This window comes from Rhinolophus hipposideros (assembly GCF_964194185.1).
Source record: "Rhinolophus hipposideros genome assembly, chromosome: 18".
NCBI lineage: Eukaryota > Metazoa > Chordata > Mammalia > Chiroptera > Rhinolophidae > Rhinolophus > Rhinolophus hipposideros.
The window spans coordinates 31,029,851-31,047,895 of NC_138064.1; the positions used below are offsets into that span (position 1 = coordinate 31,029,851).

At 38.7% G+C, this 18,045-nt stretch overlaps 1 pseudogene across 1 annotated transcript; it reads left to right on the forward strand.

Moving 5' to 3' along the window:
* Window positions 1-17,396: 17,396 nt before the first annotated feature.
* On the forward strand, window positions 17,397-17,700 carry LOC308510165 (10 kDa heat shock protein, mitochondrial-like; annotated as a pseudogene). The gene has a single exon. The product of its transcript is annotated as a 10 kDa heat shock protein, mitochondrial-like (transcript).
* The last annotated feature ends 345 nt before the right edge of the window (window positions 17,701-18,045 follow it).

Sequence of the window (18,045 nt, forward strand, 5' to 3'; positions counted from 1 at the left end):
ATATTAAAGGTGGCTTAGATTTTTTGGGGGTGATTAGATTATAGTGTTTTATTTTTCTTTTGAGTTTACATTTATTTTCTAATTACTCTATGATGAATATGCATATGTGTTCCAACAACCCTGTTAAATATCAGGGAAAATCGAGTAACAAAATTAAGTCACTTAAAAGCAATAGAGGTTTCTATTATATTATAAGCTTCTTCCTTTGGAAACTCCCTAAGCGTAAACTAAATCTTACCACTCAGCAGTGGTTATAATACACATTTTAGACATTAGAAACGATACGCTGTGGATAGATGAAGTGCTGCACCTCCTTACAGAAAAGGGAGTCAGATTAGGGTAGAATGAGGATGAATGAAGATGGCTGTGCTCTTTCACTTCCTAGATAAATAGCAAGTATCATAGCGCACACCACTTCTAGCACATACCACTTAGGTGGTTATTGCGCCACGCTGGCTCCATTGAGATGCAATGAGCCATGAAGGAATCCCTCCTCAGGGATGTAATAATGATATGCTGCAGTCTTCTCTGGAACTGGAAAGACACGCTGCCCCTGTCCATCCTCCAGGGAAGTTTCCTTCCTTCTATCGATGAGAGCATACTGCCATGCGGCCAGCAGTGCCCTTGTGACCCCTAGGTCCTTACTCTCCTCCATTTACTACGTATTCCAGTGAAATTCTTTGTGGAGGGTGTATTGAGGAGATCATTGAGAGGACGTACCTGCTGGCTGACTGCCATGTGGACCTGGGCAATCAGAGGCTCCTCACCTCCTCTCCTTTCCTCATGTTGTACCTTCCGCCCGTTATTCCCATAGTGGAAGTCTTTTGCAAGGACACAGCCTTGAGAGAGCAATGTGTGGTTGGGATTATCTGGACTGGATACATGACTAAACCTCAGCGGACGCTCTAAACTTTTTAACATCGTGGCGGGTAGAGGCAAAGATCTACTTGTCTTGCCAGCTGTCCAAGATCAGCCTCATAAGTAAGTTCCCTTGTGCATGAAACCTGCCACTTCCCAATCTGGAGTGGCCTCTTTCTTGGGTCTCTTCTTGCCCTCCATGTACAGGGCCCAGTCTGCAAACCATTTGGGTAATACAATTCACATTGTTGACTGGATGATTTCCAAAATTATGGCCTACCTGTAAAATACAAATTTAATTAGTTGATGGGAAGATAGTTAAAGAAAGGGATGTCTTACCACTTAAGTTTCTAGCATGAAAACCAATTGGCACATAAGAAAGCCTTTAATGCTTTAAATGCTCTCGTATAAGAACAAGATCTTAAGGTTCATTTGGACCATTTCTTTGCCTCTTGGATGGGTCTACCACCTTTTGAAAGATTTCTAATTGATATTTTAGAATAAACTCTTGATTGCTACAAATATACGTGTGTGCGTATTCAAATTTTGAATAATGATCTGAGGTTGATAAAGGATGATTCATAAATGTTTTTTGAAGTTAGCTTTATGTCTATTTGTCATTGGACCTTGCAGTCATTTTTTTTTTGCTTTTCTTTTCTAACTTTTCATGAAACCATTTAAATGCAGTAGTGAATAAACCATTTTATAAGAGTATTTTTCAAAATTCAATCCACTTTAATTTTCCATCTTTTGTTAGTGAAATGATATTTAAGTTTCTTTTTAAAAATACTTTTTCATACATAGTTTTTAAATCACAGACTAAAAGTAATGGAAGATAAAATATCATAAGCTGCCCAAGGCTCTTCTCTGTCTTTCATTATTTTGACATCTTTAATATCATGTCATTATTTTTAAGTCAAACTTTCCCCCTCATGTTGATAGAGATAAATGGCTGAATTGTTCAAATAGTTTCTTAACACTCTAATTTATCAACTATGAATAAGTTCATAAGGATCATGTTAAATGGGATGATTAACCACCATTCTGAGTCTGAAGACCTGTTTTCTCTTTACAGTGAAAGATTTTTGTTCTACCTGTATTTTATCAGGCATAATTTATAAATGAACATTATCTAACACAGAAAAAAATTGAGGAAATCAATATTTTAACCACCATTCACAAATTGCCAACTATTCTTTGGGTATTCTGTAAATGAGCATGCCAGGGTGGCAGGAGAAGAGAGCAAGGGAGGCGTTTTTTATTAGTTGTGACATCATCATCAAAGCAATATCAGTCTGTTTTTATGACTATGGATGTGATCCATCCATAGGCTCAAGTGTTGGAGAAATGAAAGGGTTTCAAAAGAATAGAAATGTCATCGAGTTTTGCTTTAATAAATGACAAATTACTACTCTTGTTAACATATGTTCTTCTATTATAACAAATAACATTCAACAAATATTTTTCAAGCACCTACTCTTTGCTGGGTACCAGGGATGCAGCTTCCTATTATTTGCTAGGCTCTACTTCATTTGTTAGATATCATTATCATGACCCACTATGGTTGATGCCCGAGAAAGCTGAGATTCAGAGGGGGTAAGTAACTTGCTCAAAGTCACACAGCTTGTAAAACTGGGACCCTAAATCGGGATGTTTGATGCCAGAACCCAAGTGTTTCGCTTTCTATATTACTACTGCATATCCGACTTTGGGGTTTTATTTGGTCTGTTATAACTGGATTTTGCACACAGACTTTTCAGAATTAGAATTTGAGCCAGGATATCCACTCACATAATATTTGCTTGATCTTGGGCAAGTTACTGAATTTCTCTGTGCCTCAGATTCTTCATTTGTAAAATGAGTATATTAACATTAGTTACCTGTTGGAGGAGGTCACTGAGAGAATGTGACAGCCGGTTGACCTTCCAGCTGGAGTCAGGCCATTGGAGGCACTTCACCCCTTGCTCTGTCCTTGGAATGTACATTGTGCCCGCTGTTCCCATCACCAAGCTGGCTCAAGGATGCAACCTTTAGAGAACAACGTGTTGTTGAAACCATCTGGATGGTATACATGACTTAACCCAATTAAGGCCACTATATAAACGTTTAAAATTCTGGCAGGCTGGGGCAGAGATCTACTCATCTTGCAGCTGCTCAAGACAAGCCTCATATGTAAGTTCCCTTGCTTATTAAACCTGCCACCTGCCAATCTGGAGTGGTCGGCTTCTTTCTCCGTGCATGGGGGCCAGTGTCAGATTTCACCCAGAGTTTGCAAACCGACACTACCCCACAGGATTGCCCTGAGAATGAATGAATCAACGAGCATAAAGTATTAGAAAAATGTCACTTACACAATGAGCACTATTACGAAATCTTGTGAACTATTTATCATTTAGAATTGTAGTCTTAGAGATTTTCAGTTCTCCAGGAATATTTGATTTTTGTTTTGTTTTGTCTCTAATTCTCTTCTTCTGATGATTGAGAATGGTAAGACAAAAGAGTAGCAGCTGTTAGTGTTAAAGGAAGAAAGCTGCCCCAAAAGGCAATGGAAAAACCCCATTATTTCAAGAGGTCCTGAAAGGAAGAAGAAAAAAAGAGAGAGAATAATATCCCATGTCAAAGGAGAGTTTATGGAAGCTACTCTAGAGTAATACACACACACACACTCATACACGTACACATTCTAATTGTCTTGATAGAAACCAAAACCTGAGGAGTTGATGGTACAAACCAGCACATTAAATCCAAAACAATACATACGAGGAGTTGGGTCAAATGAGCAGGATATCGTAACACAATCACATCCTCAGCAGCCTCCCCCACACTCATTCCCAGCCATTTTCTCCCTGCCACCTGCTCCTGTCCCTGAGGCAGCCATGTTCCAGGCTATTGTTAGCTGGGTCTCTGGCCTCTCACTACCACATCTATTTGCCTTGGGCAGTCGCCCTCCTTCCTTGTCTAACTCCACCGGCAGGCTTTGCTACACACTAGCCCTTTTAGGCACCAGTGCGAAGGGTTTTAATCAGGCACCAGTGTGAAGTTCGCTATTCCTACCAATGGTGCTGGTCTCTGAATCCTAAATATGGTCAGCCTGGCAAGTAATTTGTATGGACTTTTTTGTAGCAGTGGTTGGTAAGGAAGAAAAACATACCAATTCTAGCAGTTAATTGCATGAGACCAGTGATGAATTATTAACCCTTACAAAGACAATGGAGAATGTGCTCAGAGTCTATCGTCAGTGGAAACTACACCTATTAAAAATGACCTCTTAGAATATGGCTTTTCACTTCAAGTGTACCTTTCTCTTTTCTTTTTTCATTTGTGTGGTAAGCTTTGACTGTTTTCATGGTTTTGACCTTTTTATTTAAGATTTCTAAATAGGAGGACCTTTTCTTCCTGTAAAGAGGTGTGTGTGTGTGTGTGTGTGTGTGTGTGTGTACGCACATGTGCATATATGTGCAATCAGTAAGGGGGGGGTAGGAAGATAATGACACTCTAATATACAGAGGGTGCCAAAAAATGTGTATACATTTTAAGAAAGGAAAACTGTATTAAAATTGGAATAATATATACCAATAACAAAAGATGAATACAAGCCACGTTTGACTTCTGCAATTACAAGAGGTGCTCAGAGTGGTTACCATCAGTGTCCAGACACTTCTGATTACGGCGAACTACTGCTTGAGCAACGTTGACCAAAGTGTCCACTTGTATACATTTTTTTGGCACCCCTGGTATATTTTTGAGACCTTGGCCAGGTCACTTCCTCACTGAGGGCACGACATTTCTTTAATCACCTCCAGAAGCAAGGTTCTATAATTTGATGACTCTATGATTTTATAAGAATTGGTCTCATGGTTCGGAGGTGCCAAGCACCTATTTTCAGTTGCTAACTATTCTAACTATGAAAAAAAGTTAATCATTTAGATTATTAATTTACTAAAGGAAAAATCAAAGAAAAGTAAAACTCCCACCCGCCATGTCCCTCCACTTTTAACTAAAATCTGCTCTATAAGCTTGGTTAAAGGCGGAGGCAGTATAACCAAACGATTCCAAAATAATGTGGTTTAAAGACCATGGGACCATATTATTCTCACGTTATAGCCCTGTGGTTAGCACACCAGGCTGGTGGGCCACACGTAACTCTGCTCAGGTATTCACTCAGACTCAGGTTCCCTGCAGCCTGTTGCTTTGTCCGAGAAGGTCTTCATCTGCCTGGTGGAAGCCAAATCACAGGCAAGGGCCGTCTGTCTCGTAGGAAGTAGAAACAGGGCATGCAAGCCCCAGTCTTATGGCCCAGATGCTGAAGTAGCACAGGTACACACACTTCATCTGAGAAGACCTCAGCCACGTGACCACACGTCGCTAAAAAAGGAGCTGGGAAATGTAGCCTCTAATTTCCCAGGAACCCAGCCACTACTTTGTCACTTTGAATCTTTCACCCGGGCTCTTTGCCTGCTTTCCGTTTTATTTGTGATGACGGTGAAAGTTTTAGGTGACTGACTTCATGGCTGCTGAAAGAGAATACAGACTTCAGGATGTAAGTCTTCCCATCCCAAATGGCAAGCATTCCCCCAACAGAGACAGTATCAGAGGTTTGAACCTGCTTATGTAATGGAGCATCTACAGAGTTGTTTCTCAGCCCTGATCCGATAAAAGCAAACAGTATGGTTTCTAGCGCTGCTTATCCACTGCTGCCTGTCATGCCAATTTAGCACGGGTTAGCACCTTATTGGTAGTTTGGTATAGGTTTATACTATAAAGGGTATTGCAATACATATAAATCTTTCATAAAAATTTAACCTCCATATTCTTTTTTGCATCTAAGAATATTTGTCTTTGAGTGAGGTAGCCATTCTAATTGTCAGACTGAATCAACCTAGCTAATGCCATGAGTTTCTTTACTTGTGGTTACTCCTGTTTTACTAACACTTCAAGCCTTCCAAGTTGGCATTTATGTGAAATATTATTAGAGTCTAGAAAATTCAATATACAACACAAGTGCTCCGCGTGGCTGCTCCCAGGCTTCTTCCCACCTCTGTCTGAAGGATTCAGAGGTCCTCAGTACTTTCAACTCAAAAGTATTCCCTGGCGCTGGTCTCCTCCCCTGTTGAGAAACAATGTGTTCCTCATATGTCACAAAGTTGCAGCAGTGCCAACCTTTATCAAGGTCAGTTCCAACCCTGCTTTCTTCAGTAGTCTACACACTCAGGTTCCGCCAAAGTCTTTCTAAGGACATCAGAACTTTCGAATATTTCATATCCGTTTTTGCTTTTGAAAAATGGCTGGGCCTTGGAAATGCCCTGAGTCACTCTGTTAAGACAAAAAAAAAATTACTGTAGGGTATCCGATGGACACGTGTCTCATTAGGGAGATCACCTCAGGGAAGATATAGATGCCTGATCACTCCACTGTACACCTGAAGCTGAAGCTGAACAATAATGAATGCCAACTACAAGTTTATATGTATATGTGTGTGTGTGTGTGTGTATATATATATATACATATGTATGTATACATTATATATATATGTTTATATGTATATAAACATAAGTTTATATACATAAGGTTATATGTATATAAATAAGTAAATACGTTTATATGTATATGTGTGTATATGTGTACATATATATGTATGTATATAAATATATTATATATATAGTTACAAGAAGCGGAGTACAGCATTAGGAATAGAGACAGTGGAAATGTACTGGCTGTGTGCAATGTCAGAGGGATAGTGGATGGGGGAAGGGGGGTTGACACAGTATAAGGGATAGAAATGATAAATGCCTAACTATTACCTTGTTTTGAGCACCTGAAACTAATAAATAAATAAACAAAAACAAAAAAATTACATTTTTTATATAAATTTTTCTAAAATGTTTTCTCTATTGTGTTGTCCCATTCTGTAAATTTGTATACATTTTCTCCTAGATTTACCTTTAATAATTCCTTTAATAATTTATGGTTAATAATTTAATAATACATCTAATTTACCTTTAATAATTCCCTGTGTTCTTTGGGCCATAGAGAATTATGAAGGACAAAGCCATCCCAACTAATATTCTTTGCAGCTTGCCTGCTTCCACCTACCTTTTATATAACTTTGGCACTAGTACACAGAACATGTTCTGAGCTTATGGCAAACAACCAGAAGAGGCTAACGCTCAAATCCTGTCTTTGCCTAAGCTTACCAGGGAGCAGAGCCTGAAGAAAAGGTTTATGTGCCAGTACCTTGTTGGGGAGTGTGGCCCAGGGGTCAAGAATGAGAGACAATGGGAGTGTGGCAGGAAAAACCAGAAAAAAGATGTACTGTTGAGTTGGCTAGCACTATATGTGACTGGTTGCTCAATCCCATGAGGTCACTTGAAATATTAAATATTATATTTATTTTCATCTAATTTAACTTAAAAATTAAATATTAAATTCTTAGAGACTATGTTCCCCGATCACAATGATACTAAATTGAAAAATCAGTAACAAAAACTGAAAACAACTACTTAGCTATGAAAAGAAACAAACTGTTGACATACATAACAATGTGGATGAATCTCTGGATAATTATGCGAAGGGAAAAAACAATCCCACATTTCACATACTGTAATGATTCTATTTACATAACACTCTTGAGATGACAAAATTATAGAAATGGAGAACACATTAGTGGTTGCCCAGAGACAACAAGTCTGAGTGTAGGATGGGAAATGGGTGTGGCTATTAGAGAGTGCCATGCGGGGTCCCTGTGATGGAAATATTCTGTAACTTGACTGTATCAATATCAATATTTGGCTGTTTTACAAGATATTACCATTAAGGGTAAAGGGCACATGAAATTTCTATATTTCCTACAACTTCACATGAATCTACAATGATCTCAAAATAACAAAGCTCAATTTAAAGAAACAGGAAAAAAAAGCTCTGTTCATAGTTCATGATTATCATTATTTCACTAACATTCAAGTGCTAAAACCTAGTGTAACCCCATATCTTACTTTCTACTTGTATCTCACTCCATTAAACCACAGATGAGACCCTTAGTAACTGAAGTGCCACTGCAGGCTGGAAGTTATCACCATGCTACATAACTCCAGGAATGGGTTACTTATTGCCATCTGACTTGTGAGTGAAGCAGTTTCAGAATCCCATCCTGAGGGGCTGGTTTCTAGGGCCACTGCTAATACTGTACATTGGTTCCTTAATATGCAGAGTCTCAGATAAAACTTAAATGCCACACTTTATTGGGGAGTGTGATCCAGGAAGCAAAAGTTAGAGCAAAGCAGGTAAGGACACTAATACAAAGATGGCTTGTCACATTGGCCACCTCTATGGGTGACTGATTACATGATAGTCAGAATTCTGAAGACGTTCCCCAAGACCCCAAGCCTCTGGTTATTCAAACCAAATACGATGTTTGGTACTACTGTGAAAGAACTTTGCAGCTGTAATTAAGGTTACTAATAAATTGATATTAAAATAGGGAGATTATTTTGGATTATCCAGATGGAGCCAATCTAATCATACATGCCCTTAGAAGCAGAGAACTTTCCCTGGCAAGAGTTAGGAGAGAAGATGTAAGATATGGGGCAAAAGGGGAAATCAGAGAGATACCAAGTGTAAGGAGAGTTCAACGTGGGGTTACTGTCTCTGAGATGTTGGGGCCCATATGCAACATCGAAGCCAATGGTATCCTCCAGCTGACAACCAGCAAGGAAATGGGAGCCTCGGCCCTGCAACCAGAGGGAACTGCATTCTTCCAAAAACCTGAATGAGTTTATATTCAGATTCTCCGCAGAGCATCCAGAGAAGAGTCTCAATCAATCTTGATTTTAGTCTTGTGAAACCCAGAGCAGAGAAGCCCATCAAACCCACCTGAACTTGTAACCTATGAAACTTGAGGCAACAAATTTGTATCATTTTAAGTCACTAAGTGTGTGGCAGTTTGTTACAGCAGCAATAGAAAATGAATACAGTGTGCTGCCTAGAATGTGTGCCTAGGAAAGAAAGAAACATTTCTCCATTGACTTACATCTCATATTAGCGAAGATTACCCCACAGGGTGCTAACTGCCCTCCACTTTGAGTTATACATGCATGAGGGTCCAGCAGTTTCCCAACACCTTTCCACAATGCAGAATCTATTTTTTTTTTAAAAGCCCTGAGACAGGAAATGAGTAGGTGTGAGAGGCAAGGTACTACCAGGTTGTACATAGAAGAGGTGGCCAGAGTCAAAGTTGTTCTCATACTCACTCCATAAAAATGAAGATCAAGTAGGAGAGAGAAGAATGGCTTTCTATTTCAGGAACCCAGATCTACAATGCAGTCAGCTGTAATTCTCTCTAATTTACCCAAAGGCACCATATGTGCTAGCAGCAGTCCCATTGAGGGAGCATAAGCGAGATCAGTGGGGTCAAGAAGGCAAAGCTTCAGGTGCTTGAAGGGTCCTTTTTATAAACCGAGTGTTTGTGTCTTTCCAAAATCATATGTTGAAATTCAAACCCCCAAAATGATGGTATTCGAAAGTGGGGCCTTTGGGAAGTGATTAGGGGATGAGTGTGGAGTACTCATGAGTGAAATCACCGCTCTTTAAAAGAGACCTCAGAGTTTCCTCAAAAACTTAAAAATACAATTACTTTATGATCCAGCCAATCCCACTTCTGGGTATTTATCCAAAGAAATCCGAAACACTAATTCGAAAAGATACATGCACCCCTATGTTCACTGCAGTGCTATTTACAATAGCTGAGATATGGAAGCAACTCAAGTTGCTTCAAGTGCCCATCAACAGACGATTGGATAAAGAAGATGTGGTACATATATACAATGGAATATTACTCGGCCATAAAAATGAAATCTTACCATGTGCAACAACATGGGTGGACCTAGAAGGTATTAAGTGAAATAAGTCATAAAAAGAAAAATGCCATATGATCTCACTTATACGTGGAATCTAAAGAACAAATAAATGAACAAACAAAACAGAAACAAACTCCTAGATACAAAGAACAAACTGATGGTTGCCAGATGGGAGGGAAGTTGAGGGGTTGGGTATAGTACCAGGTGGGTGTACCACTCTAATCAGGGGGATCACTTCTCAATTGTGCAAATGTCTAACCACTATGCTGTACACTTGAAACTAATATAAAATAATATTGAATGTCAACTGTAAAGGAAAAAATATATATAAAATTAAAGACAAAAAGATAAAATAAATAAATAAAAGAGACCTCCGAGATCTCTTTCCCTCCTTCCACCACGAGAGGACGTAGAGAGAAGAAAGCTGTCTGTGAACAAGGAAGGTGGCTCTCACCAGACACCTTTGTTCTTGGACTGCCCAGCCTCTAAAACTGTGAGAAATAAATTTCTGTCATTTAAACCACCCAGTCTATGGCATTTTTGTTATAGTAGCACAGACAGACTAAGACAGCCATCAAAATGAATACCAGCATAATTAAGGTTGAGAGTGGAACATGGCTAAGGAGAAACCTGAGCCAAGTCGTGTCACTGGTTAGGCCGTGGCGTGGAGTAAAAGGTAGGAAAAATAATATGAAAGTGGTCTCCTTAATGAGGTCTCGCTCCTGGTTCCTGGCATGCATTTTCCACCATCATCCATATCTTTTCATGGATGCATGGTGATGTCGGGCAGATGGCCTTGGGCCCTCGGAGGCATTTTGCTTCTTGTTCTTCTACTTTGAATGCCAGGATGCTACTTTGAATCCCATAGGAGAGGTTCTTACTTGCCCCTCTTCTTTGACACAAACAAGTACATCTGTGTTCAGACCATGAGCTGGGTCTTGAGAGTTGGAAATCCCCAACCTGCAGGAACATCATCTTTGGAAGGTAGATTGTTCTCACCTTTGTAGTGGTGAGTGGTACTTCACTGCTTCCCCTTCTGAGCCCTGCCCTCATCTGAAGAGTCACTGGGCACCAACCCCGAAGTATTATGAACCTCCTTTGTCTTCTATTTACCATCTTGGATCCACCACTTACTGGCCAGACCGTCTTGGGCCAATCATCAGTCCTTTCCTTGTTTCTGTTTCTTCATTTATAAAATGGTAATAATAAAAAGAGATACTTTATAGGCTCTGGTTTGGCTTAGGTGGGTTAATATAAGTAATGTGCAGTACCAGACCTAGGAGTAAGTGCATGCTACTATTATTACTAATAGTAGTAGTCGTATTATGATTAAAAGGCCAATCTGAAAGGTAGAAGATTAATTAAATGAATTCTAATACGGCTATAAAATTGAATAGCATGTAGTTATTTAAAAATTAAGAAGACATAAGATATATTAATTTGGAGAAATTGCAGAACAGCTTGTGTAATGTATGTGTACAATAATATGGCCAAGTAATATATACTTATATTTGCTTGCATATGTATAAAATTTGGGGGGCGGAAGATACACAGGAAGCTAATAATAGTAGGTTTTCTACAGGGCATAAAAACTTGGCAGATGGGTAACTGTAGAGGAAAAGAGATTTTTCACTGCACGTTTTTATGCTTTTCAATTTAAGAACTATGTAAATGTATTATCTACTCAAAAATACAGGAAATGCCTGAAAAATGAAAATATGAAAGAAAGGAAGCATTCTAACTAATTCACTGGAGCTGGGGAACTCTAAATCCATGTGAATGTCATGATCCTGAAATCTAGGTTGCATGATCAGTCTTTTTTCTTCTTGGAGAATTTCCAGTGAATCACAATACTGAGAGAGGAGTTCTGAGAGCTCCAAATACCTCCCTCGTGGTGAGGGTGACATCTGCAGGACAAACAGAGAATTGGTCGATTTATTTACCTTTGCTGAAGAGACAAAGAGCACTACACTTGGGGGGGCATGGCTTAAAGTAGGTGATCATGGATTTCCCACAAAATTGCTAGACCAGGAAGTTTGCATAAGCTCTGATGGAAACAGTGCAAACAAAAGCATTTTCATATAGGGCATGCAGGAGATGCACTTCTCACTCCCTGGGTGTGTCTTTCAGCAAAGGTATTTAAAAGCCTCAGAGACATGGTTCCTACAGGTATAGGATATGGAGAATAAGGCCCATTTTTCAGAGTTGTATGGATTTGAAATAAAGTATGGAAAGTTCATTGTTCAGCTTCTGGTACTCTCTAGAAGTTCAATAATTAGTAGCTATTAGTATTGTTCATAGTATTGGGGAGAAAGTACAAGAGGAAATACAATTTAACTTCGTACATGGGGGTGTTCCATAAAAACATGGGGGGGGCCGAGGACAAATTGGGCAGTTGAGGCTTACATGCCATCTTGAGCTAAGGAGAAGAGGGTAGAGGTTTGGAGCTTCAAAGGAGAGGAAGGAGATTCATATAAAGATGGAAAAGCAAATGTTTGGTAAACAAATGTTTGCTGGGCTCTGCAGAGACGATGGGACACAGAGCAGACTCTGACCTCTAGGCCCTGCTGAGTTCCCCCAAACACACCTAGCCCATATTCTTTGTGTATCTCTGGTGATAGCTCTAATGGGGGAAACAGGCCCTTTATCTAAATTCTTTTAGGCATTTAAGGGGGTGCTAACAAGAAAAACTTCCCAAGTCTTCTATTTCTTAAAAATAATCAGCCTAAATTAATCCTCATGACAAAGAGACACATGCTCCCCTACAATAGCTTCCTCCACGGAACTGGTTCTATTAGCCTGATGCCCAGTTTACTGAAAATCAGCCCTTTTACCACCTTCCACATGAAATCCAATCACGCCACACACGATATACTTTCTGAGGTTATTCTGTAGAGTCACAGAGCCCCTGTCCCTAGCAGCCAGGGCCAGTAGTGATCCAGGGCCCCTGTCCCTGGCAGCACTTGCCTTCTGGCACTCCTGCTCCCTGGCTCCAAGATTACCTCTGATCCAGCAACTCACTGTGCCTCCTTTTCTCCCTTCTTACTTAGGCACAGCAACATTTCTGGCCCCCTTTACACTTCTGTCAAATGAAAAACAAATGTGGACTTAAGGAAGCAGAAACTTTATTCAAAGAGACTACTGCAGTAAGGAGAGGGAGACTGCAAATAGGGAGAACAAAACTCCGGATTGTAAGACCGATAAGCACCCCAACTTGGGTAAGGCACAACGGACTTGTTTTACGGGGAGGAGTGAACAAGGCTAGAAAGAACCGGAAGTGGGGAGTAGGATGAGAAGTTGGCACCATCAGACAGTTGAGCAGGAAATGCTGTTAAGGAGAAATTGTTCCACATTCCCAGGCTTGCTTAACCTCAGGGGCCCAAGTTCAGGGCCTTAGGGGAAGGAGAGAAGCCCAACTCAAGTTTGGTTGAGTTAAGTTAGTGGGCATTTTGTTCAAATTGGTCAGGTGGGATAAAACATTCACCTAATCATTTATGACAGAGAATGGGAATTTGGAAGGTCTGTATCTGGCTTTGTCCTAAGTAAACAAGGGAATCATCTACGAGTCATATTTAAATCATATGGGACAGGTTGGTTAAGTGCAGTAAGCTTTCTTTTCCAGAAAATGATTAAGAAATAACCACTGCTGTTTTCCAGGAGCACAGGGCTCAGGTAAAGTTCAATATGGTCATTTCAAAATTAGCACATCACATCTCACCTCCACTGTGGTCATTTATTTGGGGCCATTTATTCACCATTCTCTGCCTCTGTTTCTTCACCTATCTATATTTCCCAGGAAAAAGAGTCACTAAATTATAAATTACTGACAGCAAGAGAAATTTAGAATCATAGAAAGTTGAACCCATTATATACGTTACCCTAAATACTTCAGGATGCCTTTCCTACAAAGAACATTCTTCCATATAACCAAAATAACACTGTCCCACCTAAAAATTAACATAAATTTTATAATATTTTTTAATACCCAGTCCACTCTCTTATTTTCTTAATTGTCCGTCAAATGACTTTCATTGTTTCACTGTCTCCCCGCCCCGAAACAATATCCAACTTAAGTTCACATGCAGCATTGGATTTTATGTCTTTTTAGTTTCCTTGAACTTTGTTACTCAAAGCATGATCCATGAACCGGTTTTATTAACATCACTTGTAAATGGGTTTGAAATGCAGAATATCAGGCCCTGCCCTGACTTACTGAATCAAAAGCAATTTTTGAACCGGCTTCCCAGATCATTCGAATAAGGACTGAGAAGCACTGTCCTTACACAGTGTTTCCACTTTTTCCCCCATGATACTGAATTTTTGAAAATTCTAGAAGAGTTAGATGGGGTTATCATGTTGTGAGGTAATATAAATGTCTAATTACTATGTTGTTTTGTACATCTGAAACTAATTTTTTAAAAAAGAAAATTCTAGAACAGTTGTATTTTTATAGTCACTTATCTGAATATAAATGTCACTTACATTCACTCTAGAATGTTTGGAAAATGGTGATTTTATTTTCTACTTGCACTTTTCTGTGTCTGAGGGTGCTTTGGTGGCTTAAAAGCAACCTTTTCCGTTTCTCTCCATCTTTCTTTTGATCATGTAAATAATCTATGAATACATTCTCTTGTAAACCTTACATGATTTAAACATCTGCAAAGAAACGTATACATCCTCTTTGATATTTCCTGTCACTTTTATTCCTCTTTTCAGACGTAGCTACTGTGAACTGATTTATATTTATCTGTATCATTTAAGGTTCAGTCAGGATGAAAATTATGGAAAGAAGACATTTATTATAGGAATTAGACCTCACAAAAATGCTGGAGGTGGGGAAGTGAAAGTCCAGAAGGAGACTCAGAGATCAGTATGCCAGGAACAGTAGCGAGGGAAAGCCAAGTCCTGGAGCTTATAGGGAAAACTGAGGAGCCAGACGTGTCCAATCAGCTCTGGCCCCAGAGGCTCGTAGAGGGGGCTATGGGACGCTATTCCCTTTGCATGACTTCCTCTCTGTGGATCTACAGCCAAGCATCTTCTAATTGGCTCAGGGATGCTACTAGACATCAGAGCCAGAGATTGGGAAGACCAGATAAACAGGGAGCTGTGGCCCGTCTCCATTACCATATTTGACCACGGTGGCACTCTAAGAGTAATGGATGCTATTTTGCTTCTGCCTTCCAAACCTTCCACAAGTTCCCTTATGGCCAAGACTAACCTGAGTCAGAAAAGAAGGCACAATTCAGCACAGCATCCTCCCCAACCTCTTTAAATAAATCAGTATATACAGATACTCAAAATCTTTGTAGAAATGGAATCACATTGTGCATATCGTTTGCCACTTTCACCTGTCACTTCACAAAGTGTTTCAAGGTCAGGCAGTACATATTGCACACTGGACAAAACTACGTGTTTTGTTTTTTTTTTTTTTGGCTTTTGCATCCCCTTCAGGCAGTGTTTTTCAAACCACTGCTGGTATTCCTTGGTGGTTCATGGAATAAACTAGTGTGTCAAAAGCACTACTAAAAGGATAGGATAGGATAGGATAGGATAGGATAGGATAGGATAGGATAGGATATAGAAAAGTGCATCTCCTTTCATACAGCTAACTATCGTTTTGTAAAACAGTGTTTTAGTGGAATACATGTGAGTACTGCTTCAGGTACTGCCTGTAATATACAGCTTACTGTGGGTAACAGTGGTTAAGAAAAACATTGTGTTCGTTTTTCCTTCCACCACCCACCTCCATTTTTTTTTTTTGTGGCTGTTTATTTTGATGGATAACCTGAGTCTTGAAAAAATAGGGTAATATCTGGAGTTAATGGTTTTTGAAACAGAGGGAGTGAGAGAAAAAGAAATTTTTTAAAAAAAATCATAATTTGGTTATAGATAGTATTACATCAATTCCCAGTCCAAAGTTGCTAAAGAGCCTTAGAAGAAGATTATTCTTCAATAGCTGAGTGAGAAAAGATTGACATGGCCGGAAAATTAAATGATGTAGCTTCAAAAGTGCAAAAAAGAAAATCTTTTCGGAGAACGTTGAATTTGACAAAAGATTAAGATTCAGTTTCTGAGCTTCAACAATCAACAATAAAACATATGGTGATTTGTTTGGCAATGGAGACCTCTACAGACCTCATGTTAGAACTGCAGCAAAACCTTTTTTTTTTTTTTTAAGACCTGATTTTGATCGACGTAATAGAGTTTTGGAACACTAAAGGAATGTAGAGATCATTTAATTCTGTATACTTGTATGTTCCTAATACTTATTATTCACATTTTACATGCCAAGCACTTTTATAAATAATAGTTAATTTGGTTTTCACAACAACTCTGTGAGGTAAATATTAGCACTTTAATTTTTAAAAATTATTTTTATTTATTTTTTCCAGCTTTTTTCAGATACGATGGACAAATAAAAATTGTGTATGTTTAGGTTGTACATTGTGATTTTTCTATAGTGTATAACATGACTTTTTTATAGTGTATAACATATACATTGTGAAATGAATACCACAAACTAGTCAAAAACACATCCAGCACCTCACATAGTTATTTTTTGTGGTGTAAGAACACTAAAGGTCCATTCCTAACAAATTTAGTGTATGCAATACAGTGTTATTAACTGTAATCACCATGCTGTAATTAGATCCCCAGAAATTATTCATCTTATGACAAAAGTTTGTGCCCTTTTTTTTATCCTACCATCTCCCCATTTCTCCCACCTGCTGTAACCACTGTTCTATTCTCTGGTTCTGTATAACTTCAACTTTGTTTTATTCTATATAAGGAACATTATATAGTATATGTCTTCCTGTGTTTGGTTTATTTCACTTACATAATGTCCTCCAGGTTCATCCATATTATCACAAATGGCTATTATAAAAAAAAAGAGATAAGTATTGGTGAGGATGTGGAGAAAGGGAATACATGTACACTCTTGGTAGGAATGAAATTTCTACACCATTACAGCAATTAGTATGGAATTTCCTTTAAAAATTAAAAATAATACTACCAAATGATTCAGCAATCCCACTTCAGGGTATATATCCAAAGGAAATGAAATCAGTATCTTGAAGAGCTATCTGCACCCCTATGTTCATTGTAGCGTTATTCACAATAGTCAAGACATGGAAACAACCTAAGTGTCCATTGGCAGGTGAATGCATTAAGAAAATGTGGTGTATATAAAGGCATATTATTCACTTTCATTTTGTAAATGAAGAAACAAATACTCAGAAAGTAAAGCAATGTGTCTCAAAGCAGAAGGCTAGAAAGTGACAGAGCCAAATCTAAAATTCAGGACTTTGGATTCCCAGGCCAGCAGTTGTTCTAATATACTACAATGTCAAAGTAGTACACCTTTTAAGTGAAGACTTAGTGATCATGTAGTCCATCTTTTTCAGTCCTAAATGAGAAAAAAGAGGCACAGAATGGAAAGCACATTGTCTGGGGTCCCAGAGCTAGTGAAAAGCAGAGCCAAAGTTAGCATTCCTGTCTCCAGGTTTTCAATCCCCTGCTATTTCAATTACACTGCATGATACTAAATATGTACTACTTATCAATAAAGTGGAAGGACTCTGATTTCTAGCAATATGGCAACATGGTTAAAAAAAAAAAAAAAAAAGACAAACCTTGTGGCCGCGGCGCAAGACCAGAGTACGAACAGCTGCTCCTGCCGGAGTCATGGCAGGACAGGTATTTTAAAAGTTTCTCCCCCTCTTTGACCGAGTATTAGTTGAAAGGAGTGCTGCGGAAACTGTAACCAAGGGAGGCAGTATGCTTCCAGAAAAATCTCAAGGAAAAGTATTGCAAGCAACAGTAGTAGCTGTTGGATCCAGTTCTAAAGGAAAGGGTGGAGAGATTCAACCAATTAGCATGAAGGTTAAAAGTTCTTCTTTCAGACTATGGAGGCACCAGAGTAGTTATAGATGACAAGGATTATTTCTTATTTAGAGATAGTGACATTCTTGGAAAGTATGTAGACTGAAATCAATCACTACCGACATGGCATCCTGTGAAGCTGCCCATTCCACTGAAGTTCTGAAATCTCATCACGTAAATAATTTCCATGTCTCTTTTGTAATAAACTATTGATAGCCAAAGTAATGACACCCAGTGTCTCTTAAAATTTAGTTCCACTGTACTGATACAAACATTTCCAAATAAAAATATACAAATAATAAAAAAAAGACAAGAAAAAACAATCACTTTTTAGAAAAAGACCCTAAAAATTCTAGATGAAATATTTTAAAACAAATTTTTAGTTCAGGAAAGTTAATGTCCTTAAATAGAGAGTTGAAAATTTTTAAATAAAGTCAGCAAGTACCAGAAC